This window comes from Sapajus apella, unplaced genomic scaffold (genome assembly GCF_009761245.1).
Source record: "Sapajus apella isolate SASKATOON/1434 unplaced genomic scaffold, GSC_monkey_1.0 scaffold6, whole genome shotgun sequence".
NCBI lineage: Eukaryota > Metazoa > Chordata > Mammalia > Primates > Cebidae > Sapajus > Sapajus apella.
This window is the reverse complement of record NW_022436946.1, coordinates 75,230,174-75,242,333: the sequence shown is the minus strand read 5'-3', so window position 1 is coordinate 75,242,333 and position 12,160 is coordinate 75,230,174. Positions and strand designations below refer to the sequence as shown.

The 12,160-nt window shown below is 35.8% G+C and overlaps 1 protein-coding gene and 1 non-coding gene across 7 annotated transcripts in view; both read left to right on the top strand.

Moving 5' to 3' along the window:
• The window catches only part of KCNQ5 (potassium voltage-gated channel subfamily Q member 5), a 594,633-nt gene that overhangs the window by 438,750 nt on the left and 143,723 nt on the right, over window positions 1-12,160 (top strand). The window lies entirely within an intron of this gene.
• Window positions 12,059-12,131, top strand: TRNAR-CCU. Its single transcript has one exon. It is a non-coding gene; the product is annotated as a tRNA-Arg (tRNA).

Here is a 12,160-nt window from a genome sequence, read left to right as displayed (position 1 = left end):
AGAGAAACAAGAGCAAATTGACCTTAGAGCTACTAGAACACAAGAAATCAAAATCAGAGCTAAATTGAAGGAAATTGAGACACACACAAAAAACTTCCAGAAGATCAAGGAATCTAGGACTTGGTTCTTTGAAAGAATAAATAAGATAGATAAAATGCTAGCTAGGCTAATAAGGGAACAAAAAGAGAGAAGATCAAAATAAGCACAATCAGAAATGACAAAGGGGATGTTACCACCTACCCCACAGAATTTTTTTTAAACCCTCAAAGACTACTAAAAGCACCTCTATGCACACAAGCTAGAAAACCTAGAAGAAATGGATAAATTCCTTGAAACATACAACCTTCCAGGATTGAACCAGGAAGAAACTGATCCTGGACAGAGACCAATAATGAGTTCTAAAATTGAATCAGTAATAGCCTACCAACCGGAAAAAGCCCAGGACCAGTGGGATTCACAGCTGAATATTACAAGAAGTATAAAGGAGAGCTGGTATCATTCCTATTGAAACTATTCCAAAAAAAAAAAAACAGGAGGAGGGACTCCTCCCTAACTCATTCTATGAAACCAGCATCATCCTGGTACCAAAACCTGGCAGGGACACAACAACAACAACAAACAAACAAACACAGAAACAAAAACTTCAAGCCAAATTCTTGATGAACATAGATGCAAAACTCCTCAGTAAAATGCTCGGGTTTTACTGATCCCAATACTAATTTTACTTTCCTGCTAAAAGATAAATATAATGACATTAGTTACAGCCTTAAAGTACTACTCCAATGGAATAAAATGTTTAAAATTGCCACCAAGACCCAATGGTGCTTTATAGAGTTGGGTTCAATATTCATTGTTCTAATGTGATCTAAAAAGAGGTCATTTGTTCTCCTTAATTCAATACCTCTCAGAAATTGCCCTATTCTTAAAACTATTCTTTAAGACTGCTTCTCCTCCAAAACTCTGCCTAATGTCTCCCCTTGGAGCTTCCATCATAACCAACAAAAAAATTATTTTCTCAAAGTTAGAAACAACCCTGTGTGGCCAGATATATGAATCTCAACTTTATTCTCACTCTGGTTATAAGAAATGCTGGAATAATTAATTACTCATTTGGAAAAAGATAAAGTTGTATCGATATCTATCTTAACAGATTCCAAGATAAACTCCAAATAAATCGAAGATTTAAATTAAATAAGACCGTAAAACACTGGGCAGCAGAAATTGGTAAATTCTCTTGGAGCCTTGGAATCTGGAAATATTTTTAAATTATAACTAAAAATACAAAAGTCATAGAAGAAAATATTGATAAGTCAGAATACATAAAATCAAAGAATACTGTGTGATAAACTAAACAGCAACATCAAAAGACAAATGTGAAAAAAATATTTACAACTCCAACCAAAGAATAGAAGCTAATCACCTTAAATTATAAGGAGTTCTAGAAATCAAGAAAAACCCAACAACCTAATAAAAAATAAAATGGATATGAACAGACCTGTCACAGAATAAGAAATACATATACACCTCTTAAACATACTCAGTCTCACTCAGAAAAAAGAAATACAAATGAAAGCATTCTCTTACCTATCAGATTGGCAAAAATCTGCAGTTTGACCACACACTTTTTTAATGAGACTGCAAGGAAACAGACACTAATACGCCACAGGAGTACAAAGGGGTATTACCCTTATGGAAGAGGGACAGTATCTACCAAAATTACTTAAGCATTTATTCTTTGACCCAGTAAGTCTACTTCCTAATAATTTCATCAATTCGTAGTAAATGTTCACTATAGCTGAATAAACTATGGTACATCCCAACGATAAAATACAGAGAAGATCTTTCTGCACAGCTATAGAAGAATCCCAAGATATATGAAATAAAAGAAACACATGCTACTTTTGTGTAAGAAAGGAGAAAAATAAAAGTTTACTTTCATATTGTTTGTGTTGGTATAAAGAAACATGTTAACTATTCAAAAACTAAATTAAGAATTATTGCCTGGCACAGAGGAAGTACAGTTTAAATGTTGACAATATTGTTTTTGTATAGCAATATTGGAATGGGTTGATGGGTTCATATGATATACAGTTCTTCTGAATTTACTGACACTCTTGGCACTTTTGTCATTGCAAAGAGGGACAATGCCAAAGATAACTTACCATAGGATTTTCATGTGTGCCTCCTCAGTTCTAGGCTGCAGTAACACAGAATGGCATTTTTAACTGATGAAAAACTCTGTTCTAAAAGGTGCTTTTTATTTGCCTTCATTTGTTCTTTATATATTTCCTTAATTTTAAACTTAGAATTTTAGTTGTGCCTTTTCAAAGGATTGCCCAAGAAGATGCAATGAGATGATACATGTAAATTGCTTAGCTTAGTGCCTGGTATTTAATCAATACTCCATAACTCTTAGTCGTAGCAAACAGAATCATAAAAGTGATGTGTTTAATGAAACCTCTAATCACTAGAATTGATATCTACAATCAGAAAAAATTATCAACTCAGACCTTCTTTGTTTTTGTTGATTATTTTTCCTCAAAATTTCTTCAATACTGCATTCCTAGAATTTGAGAGTCTTTAAAATAAAATGTATCTTAAACAAGAATACATTTTATTTTAAAAGGTAAATGGAAAGAGCAGGAACCAACACAGGTACTTTTTGAGTCTGGAGTCTTTAGATATAATAAATAATTTCAGGAATGGCATGTATGGCACCTAAAGGATGTGGTTTAATTAAGGCTTTTGAAGCTTTCTTGTAGACTGGTTGTTAATTATGGCTTCACCTGTGTTTCTCCCAGAAGGCTTCCCTGGCCCCTTAACTAAGTTAATTGTCCCCGCAATGTGCTCCTTGTATTTCTTCTATCATAACATTTATCACCCATGATTGTGGTTACTCAGTTCAGCGTCTTCTAGGCAAACCATCCTTTCAGCCTTGTGCAGACAGGAGGCATCTATCTGGTCCACACCATCCATGCCCCATCCATGCCCTTTAATATTATATACCCAGGTCCTAGAAGTTTCTGAGCACAATGCATGTGTGTTGAATGAATAAAAAGTTTAGAAAACTTTAAGCTAGTAAACAATCACATGAGGAGCCTCATCCCCACCCACAACCCCTACACACACAAAGTAAAAACGACACAGTCAACATGAACAAATAGAGAAAAAAATTGTGGCAATTATAAGCAATAGAAGGTGAAAAATAGTCCCTTTACCTCAGTTATCAGAAGTTTTCAAAAGGATATTTTTTGCCTGCATTTTTTAATCTGATGGCTTCAATTCTTCAATTTGGTCTTGTGAACATGATTGTATTTTTTTAATAAAGTGCTTAAGTTGCATGCATGCTTTTAATTATATGTTCTTTTACAGAAGCCTTATCTACTCCCATACTGCCTTTTTCTCAATTATTTTACTTCTGCCTTTTGCAAAATGTTTTAAATATTTGATTTTAGCCCGTAACACAGGCTCCAAATCTGTGCTTGGAATTTGGAGATCAAAGTACTGTAGCTAATCCTTAGGACATTTGCTATCATGTGATTTAAGAATCCATCTCTTATCAAGTTTCTGTGGTTTTCTGGAGTATTCACTGGTCATAATGTCAAAATGTGCACATCTGAAACTATTTTTGAATTATGCTTTCTTTATACTCTTCCATATTTAGTTAATGGGATAATATCCAGCTCCTGAATGGTATTGAACTCGATTAGACCATCTCCAGTCTCCTTATGAAGGATTCCTAAGTTGTAATATCACATGTTTTCAATAAACCTTGTTTTTTTCCTTTAAATAGAGCATGTCTTATTCAAAAAGCTCATGGCAGCAGGAAAGGAATTGATAATGAAAAGAAAGTGAGTCCAAAGTAGGATTTTTCCTCATAGCTTTAGGATTTGTTATAAGACAATGTGTTTCACCGTCTGACCTGCGGCTTTGAGAGTCAGTTGCCATGAATTCTGATCCTGTTTCTGGAAGTAATTTATTACATTATCTTGTACAAGCCTCTCTGGGACACTCTTTCTTTCCTTTTAAGCACAGATAAGAGCAACAATATAGTTTGTAGGGTTCATAAACAGCAATACATAAAAGCAAATATGAAATTAGAAAGTTCCAAAAACTGCTCTAATCTAGTGCCAGTGAAGGCAAATTTTGGCAAGGATTTCATAAATAAAGATGGGAGTTAGATACATAATTATATGTGACCTGTTTGGTTAATAATCTCACTGAAATACAGATAGATAGATAGATAGATAGATAGATAGATGATAGATAGATAGATATAATAGATATAATAGATCTACACATGGCAACAAGCAGGACTTTCAAAATTATAATGAATGTCAGGTATTTACTCTTGGCTTATATTTACTCAAATTCACTCCTTCAAAGCGCTGTCTTTTTATTCTTCACAGAAGGAAAAGTCTGTTTTCACACCCCAGTGTTTATCCCTAAGGATTAGCCAAGTGCTTAAACTGTATCCATTTTATATTTCCAAAAATAAGAAATTGTTCATTGAAAAAGATTAAGAGAGCAAAGTGAACCAGGTAATTCTAAATTTCCCCGGATAATACTTAGAATGAATTCCTATCCGTAAACGTCCTTTGCTGAATGACGTTTCAGCTCCAGTGGCATCTCCATTGCAAAATCCAAGTAACACAGTGTATTCAAAGAACTTCCTGAAAATATCCTTTCAAAAACTTTTAGCAGTAGGTGATGATTAATCATAACCTGTATGTCGTCTGAAAATAAGTATCATGTTTCTCAAAGAAAAATTACATATTCCAACTCTATTAAACACAACTGGCTGCTAAGTTTCAGAGAGTCCATATTATTTGACTGCTTAGAGTAAGTACAAAAAGAAAGTATTATAAACTAGGTATGTTTGCCTGTTGATGTTTAAATATTCAAGCTATGACCTTGAGTAAGATATCCAAGCATGGAATTTCATCATAGGATGTTGGGATTTCCAGCAGATGTTTCAACTTTGATTATTCGTTGGTGGAATCCAAATCGTTTTTTAAATCTGCAGTAAAATACTGGTATGGGTTTCTGTTTAGAAATCAAAACTGACTGCAGCTTGTCATTTGGTATGTGTGAAAATAGGTACTGAAGAAAATTTTAAACATCTGAGGATATCAAAGTGCAAAATTGTTGCTTCTAAAAGCTTGTCTTGAACTTTCTATGTAAAAGAACATAATATAAAGCTACTTTATCATTGCCCTAAACCATGTTCTAAAACATCAAAAAATACACATGACTTTTCATTTCTTTGATTTATTGAGAACTGATGGAATCACACCTAGGTAATTTATCCCAGATACTACCGTATGCCTAAGTAGGATGTGCCTCCTACTCCATGTAGAAGGATGTTCCCTCCTACTCAGGGAACAAATGCTTCTTTCCTGTTTTATAAATACAGAAACACAGCTTCCTTGCCTCCTTCAGTCGGTAACCCACATCTGAAATTAAATGTTTGTGATCACACTCTGAAGCAATTAGTTTCAGTAGGTTACTGACACTGCAAGGGATTCATCCTGTAGTATTAAATAAATAAATAAATAAATCTACTACTTGACTCTGCATCCCTGACCTCTCCCCCAAACTCCAGCCCCATTCACCATCTACAGAATGCCTACTAGGCATCTCAAAATTAATATGGCCAAAACTGAACAGGTAGTTCTGCCCTTCATGTACTGTCCCCTTCTCACCTATCCCCATGGTATTTCCCCAGCTCGGTAAATGACACTTCATTCACCCAATTGCTTAGACCAAAAACCCTGAAGTCAGCCTTAGACTCCCTTGTTTGTGTCACATCCCACAGTCAGCTTCAGCAAATCTTGGCCTCTCCACCTTCACAATGTGCCCCAAATCCAGCTCCTTTACAGCTCCTCCTGACTTTAACCTCACTCTTGTAAAGCTGCTCTCACCCTTTGTCCAGACCACAGCAGTGGCTTCTTAACTGGCCTTCGAGCTTCCTTTCTGATGTCTGGCTTCCTTTCTGGCATCCAGCCCCCTCCTGATTGGTTTCCCAAAGGTAACCAAAATGATCTTGTAAAATGCACATCTGATCCTGCACTCTGCCCAAAACTCTCCCCCTACTTCTATTGTGTAATACTTAGAAGGACTACTAAAGCTATTCCCAAAGTTATTGCAATCCATCCAGAGCCCTTCCTCACTAGCGTGATCTCCGTGTCTTCCCTTGAACACGATGAACCTGCTTCCACCTCAAGGTCTTTATATTTTTTGTCTGGAACCCTTTCTCTTAGATATGATCACAGTCAGCCCTTCACTTCGTTAGGTCTTGGCTCCTCTGAGATGCTTTCCCATTAAGACAACCTAAAATATTAAAAATGGCCAGGCACAGTGGCTCACGCCTATAATCCCAGTACTTTGGGAGGCCAAGGCATGTGGATCACTTGAGTTTGAGACCAGCCTGGCCAATATGGTGAAACTCTGTCTCTACTAAAAATATAAAATTAGCCAGAAGTGGTGGTCGGCACCTGCAATCCCAGCTACTCAGGAAACTGAGGCAGAAAAATCACTTGAACCTGGGAGGTGGAGTTGCAGTGAGCTAAGATCATGCCATTGCACTCCAGCCTGGGTGACAGAGACTCTGTCTCAAAACTAAAAAATAAAATATTAAAAACAAGTTAATTATAAGATGTTTGCTAAATTTTACCTGAATATCAACCATTTGCAAGTAGTTATATTCCCTGTTCTTAATGATACTTTTACTTCTTGGAACTTCACATCAATATAGACCACCTGCTCCTCTGTGACTCCACCTTCATCCTGCTCTGTATTTCCCCAGGGTTTTTGTCACTACCTAACATTATATTCTGTACTTGTTTATTGCTTTAACATCAGCCTACCCAAGAAGAACATAAGCTCCCTGAGGGCAGAAAACTTTTCTGTTTTATTCACTGCTCTATGTCTCATGCTTGGCTCATAGTAGACATGCAACAAAAAATATTTGTTGAATGAATAAATTGCCTTAACACTTAATTTGAGAAAAGTCATATCCAAAACACTCCTGCTGATGCTTCTTCATTCAACCAGTATTCAAAACGAAGAATGTACCACTTAAAATTTGAGAAATTCAGTTAGAAAGGATCCTTGACACTTTCCAGTTCAATCCAACTCTTAAAGGTATGGAAACCAGTCCTGAGAGATAAGCAGTGACAAAGCTAATTAATGGTGGACAGATAATTAAACTAGGCATTGTTCAATGTTCTTTTTTTTTTTTTTCCCCCCGAGGCAAGGTCTCACTCTGTCACTCAGGCTGGAGTGCAGTGGTGCAATCTCATCTCACTGCAACTTCTACCTCCCGGGTTCAAGCAATTACTCCTGCCTTAGCCTTCTGAGTAGCTGGGATTACAGGCACGCACCACCATGCCCAGTTTATTTTTGTACCTTTGGTAGAGATGGGGTTTCAGCATGTTGGCCAGGCTAGTCTTGAACCGGCTGGTCTCGAACTCCTGACCTCGTGATCCACCTGCCTCGGCCTCCCAAAGTGCTGGGATTACAGGTGTGAGCCACCATGCCTGGCCAGTTCAATGTTCTTTATGCTTCCATACTTTACATCTCTGTTTCTTTTGAAAGTTCCTTTCAGAATTCTGTATACATAAGCAAATATAATGGAACCAGAACATTTCAATTCCATCTTACCTTGCTGCTCTGTTGGCAATAAAACATCTAGCACATGATATACATGGAATGCTAAAAAAAATTATAAGTTTCTACAGAAAAGAGCTCACATTGATAAGACAGGTTGACCTCTCTTTCTCAATCTGCTATGCCATTGAGACAACCTAAAATATTTAAAACATGTTAATTATTTTTGCTAAATTTTACCTAAATATCAACCATTTGCATGTAGTTATATTCCCTATTCTTGATAATACTTTACTTCTTGGCATTTCACATTTAAGCCTTTGTTTGACTTTCTACATCTCTGTTTACTAGACTACCTACAAAATAAAAGCTACTAAAAGAGAAACGTGGGAAAATATGTAAGTGTTCTGGAAACAGAAATGAGTTTGATTTTTGGCTCCGTCTACCATCTAAATGACTTTGGATAAGATTCTTGAACTTTCTTAGTATCAAGTTATTGATCTAGAAAAATGAGGGGAAAGGTATATATATAAAACACTTTTTTTTAGACTGAGAGTTAACATGATACCAGGCACACTAAGGCAGATTAAAGGCTTTATATGTATTATTTGATTTAATCATTACAATAGCCCTGTGAGAAAAAGGGATCTATTCCCTATTTGCAGGTGAGGACACCAAGACTCAGCAAGATTAATGGGCCCGAGGTCACACAGCTAGAAAAGGACAGAACTAGAAATACCTTGACTGTTGCACATGAAGTTTATACTCATAACCTCTGTGCCTCCTTGAAGGGCTATTATAGAGAAATAATGAAATAGAGTCTGTGTACTGGATAGCCCCACAGCCTCATACATCAGAGGTACTCAATAAATGTTGCCCATTTCTCTTCTCTTTTCCCACCACTGACTAAATAAATTACCTTGACCAATGTACTAACCTTTCTAGGCCATAGCTACTTTTTAAAATAAATAATGGTTCTCTTTTTTCTCATTACAAAAGCAATACATGGCTATTAAAGATCATTTGAACAGAAGATATATAGAGAGAAACTAAAATTTACACATAATCTTACCACCTAAAGAAAATCACATTAATATGCAGATATATGTATTATAGTATTTATTTTTGTATATACTATAAGAATACATAATCTGGCCAGGTGCAGTGGCTCACACCTGTAATCCCAGCACTTTAGGAGGCCAAGACGGGTGGATCACTTGAGGTCAGGAAGTCAAGACCAGACTGACCAACATGGTGAAACCCCGTCTCTACTAAAAATACAAAAATTAGCTGAGCGTGGTGGCAGGTGCCTGTAATCCCAGCTACTGGGAAGGCTGAGGCAGGAGAATCCCTTCAGTCCGGGAGGCGGAGGTTGCAGTGAGCTGAGATCACACCACTGCACTCTAGCCTGGGCAACAAGAGGGAAACTCCTGTCTCTAAAATAAAAGAATACTTAATTTTTTGGGAGACCAAAACTGAAATCATCCTATATATCCGGCTATGTAATCAGTTATTTAAATAATGATATTTAGAAACATTTTATCTCACAATATTCTTCTGAGACATGATGTTTTGTGGTTGCGTAGTATTTGTGTTAATGATAGTAATAATAAATTAGCTAAAATATATTATGTAGTTTAGTATTATACTGAGATGTTTTACAGTTAAATTATTCAATTCTAACAATCCTATGACATAGGTACTTATATTATCTTCATTTCACAGATTAAAAAAAACTGAGGCAAAGAAAGTTTCAGTCACTTAACCCAGGTAACCTAACTATTAAATGGCAGAGCCAGAATTGGAGCTCAGGCACATGAGCTCCATAGCCCATGCTCTGGAAAGGATATACCATGTTGTTTTTTATTAATCCATCTTTATTAGAGATCTGGATTGGTTCTAATTTTTTATACTATTACTAGTAGTGTTAGGTATGAGTTGACAGGAGAAAAAAATAATAGTTTAATAAGTATGCTGATGCAAACTTTTGTTAGCCTCTACAGTTTTATCACACATCCCTAGAGTTTAAATTCCTGAAATAATAGTTACTCACATTGTTAATAGTCTTGGCAAATAATGTCAAATTGCTCCCCCAACAATACCATATCAGTTTATCCTTGCAGAAAATCTTCATCAATTACTTTTTCTTCTCTGCCTTGCCAATGTTGACAATTCATTTTTTTAAACTTTGTAAGTTTGATAGAATAAAATTGTACCTTTCTACTATTTTAAATTTCAAAACTAGAAATCATTAAGAACTTCTTTCTATATGTTTATTAGTCATTGTTACTTCTGTCCAATTTCCTACTAGCATGTTTTCTTAGTGTTTTATGTTTATGTATTAAAGATATTAATCTTTTGTTCATCATCATATATGTTGCCATTTTTTTCCAGCTTTGTTTTTTGCATCTCAATCTGGATAGAGTTTTTGTTTTTGTTTTTTTATTGTATGGATTTTTGTGTATTTGTGCCTTCTCAACTGTAAAATGTGGGAAGAATAAATAGGTTTATAATAATTGATGCTACTTTGAAAAGGAATAATATTATTGTCATACTACTATAGGAATAGGCAATAAAATGTAATAGAATCCAAAAATAGGCTTCTCAATAAGTACATGGAAACATTTGGAGAAAGACATAGTTTTTATTTAGATGGTACCAGGAAAATTGACTTTCACATGGGATAAAAAGTGAGATTTGTTCTCTACTTCACCACAGAGACAAAAAAAAATTCCATTAAAGTTACAGATTGTATAAGCTAGAGTAATGCTTAATTATTATACAAATCTCCAAATTCTAGTAACTAAACAAAATAGCAGTTTATTTCTTACTTGTAGAATATCCAATGAAAGTGTTCTTTGTTTTGGGTTGGGGTATATGATAAAGGCTCTGTTCCATGCAGTCATTCTGGAAGCCAGGCTGACAAAGGCACTGCCATCTTCAGCATATTGCTTCTAAGGGCATTCTTACCACCAAAATGCAACTAACAGAAAAAGAGAAAGTGATAAGCCAAATGGGCTTGCCTTAAGCCTGAAAGTGGCATACATCATTTCCATTCATCTTCCACTAACTAGAATTAGTAACCTCATCTCACCCAGAGCAAGGGGTCCAGGGAAATGAGACGTCTGGATGTGCAGGCACTTCTCAGAGATAATGCTATGCCTTGGAAGGGAAGCACATATCTGTGGTAGACAGCTAGCTACCTTTGACACAAAGACTATTCTGAATAGTCAACATAAATTTATTAACTAAACAAACATATAAGTGTGACAAAATAAAATATAGGAAAATATTTTTATAATCTTTGTTGGACAAAGTCATTCTAGATAATTTCTGTGACCTTTAAATGATATGAAGTCCAGGAGTCTAAAGCAGGAGGGGCATGGTTTTGTTTTGCCCATTGTATTTGCAAAGATTGAAGACTTATAATATGCCAGGTAATACATGAAAATGCTTAGAACCATGTCTATCACATAGTGAACAGTAAACATTAGCTTTTACTAGTACTATCTTTATTATTATTAGGATTTCTTTTTATTAACAAGGAGAGAGAGAAGTAAATGTTTCCATACATTGTTAGGGAAAATTGGTACCATCATTTTGAAGGCATCTTGAGGTCAATCACAAATCAAAATATGCCGACAATTTAGTCTCAAGGAATTTACCCTTAAATTCCTTATCCTAAAAATAGATGTATAGGACTATTCACTTCAGCATCATCTTAATCGCAAAAGCAAAAGTAACCTAAAATTCATTAATAACTGTCTTAGTCATTTGTGTTGTAATAAGGGAATACACAAGACTGGGTATTTATAAAGAAAGGAGGTTTATGTGGCTCATGGTTCTGCAGGCTGTACAAAAAGCATGGTGCCTCCATCTGCTCCTGGTGAGAACCTCAGGCTGCTTCCACTCATGGCAGAAGGTGAAGTGGGGCCAGCATGTGCTGAGATCACGTGGTGAGAGAGGAAGCAAGAGAGAAGTGCCATGTTCTTTTTAACAACCAACTCTTAAGGGAACTAGTAGAGCCAGACCTCAGTCATTACCTCAAGGATGGTACCAAGCCATTCATAAGCAATTCTCCCCCTTGACCCTAACACCTCCCATTAGGCCTCACCTCTAACACTGGGGATCAAATTTCCACATGACATTTGGAGGGCCAGATATCTAAACTATAGCATAAGTAATTGGTTAATTAAATGAATTAGTGTCTTACCTTATACGTATTTGTATTGTTTTCATATTTTACTTTATAACTTTAAAATGTACATTTCATTGAAATCATTCAATGTTTAGCTTATAGTGAGGCTACTAAAATAATTCAAAGAACTGAAACAAAAAAAAAATGTGGTGGGACAGGGGGATATAAACATCAAGGACATTGCATTTGCTGCACTTCTGATTTTCCCAGAGAGAACAAGATGAAATTAGTTTAAAGAGAAAGAGAGAAGCCCCAGTGGCCTAATGGATAAGGCATTGGCCTCCTAAGCCAGGGATTGTGGGTTTGAGTCCCATCTGGGGTGAGCTGAGGTTTTTCCAAAACCTAAAATGC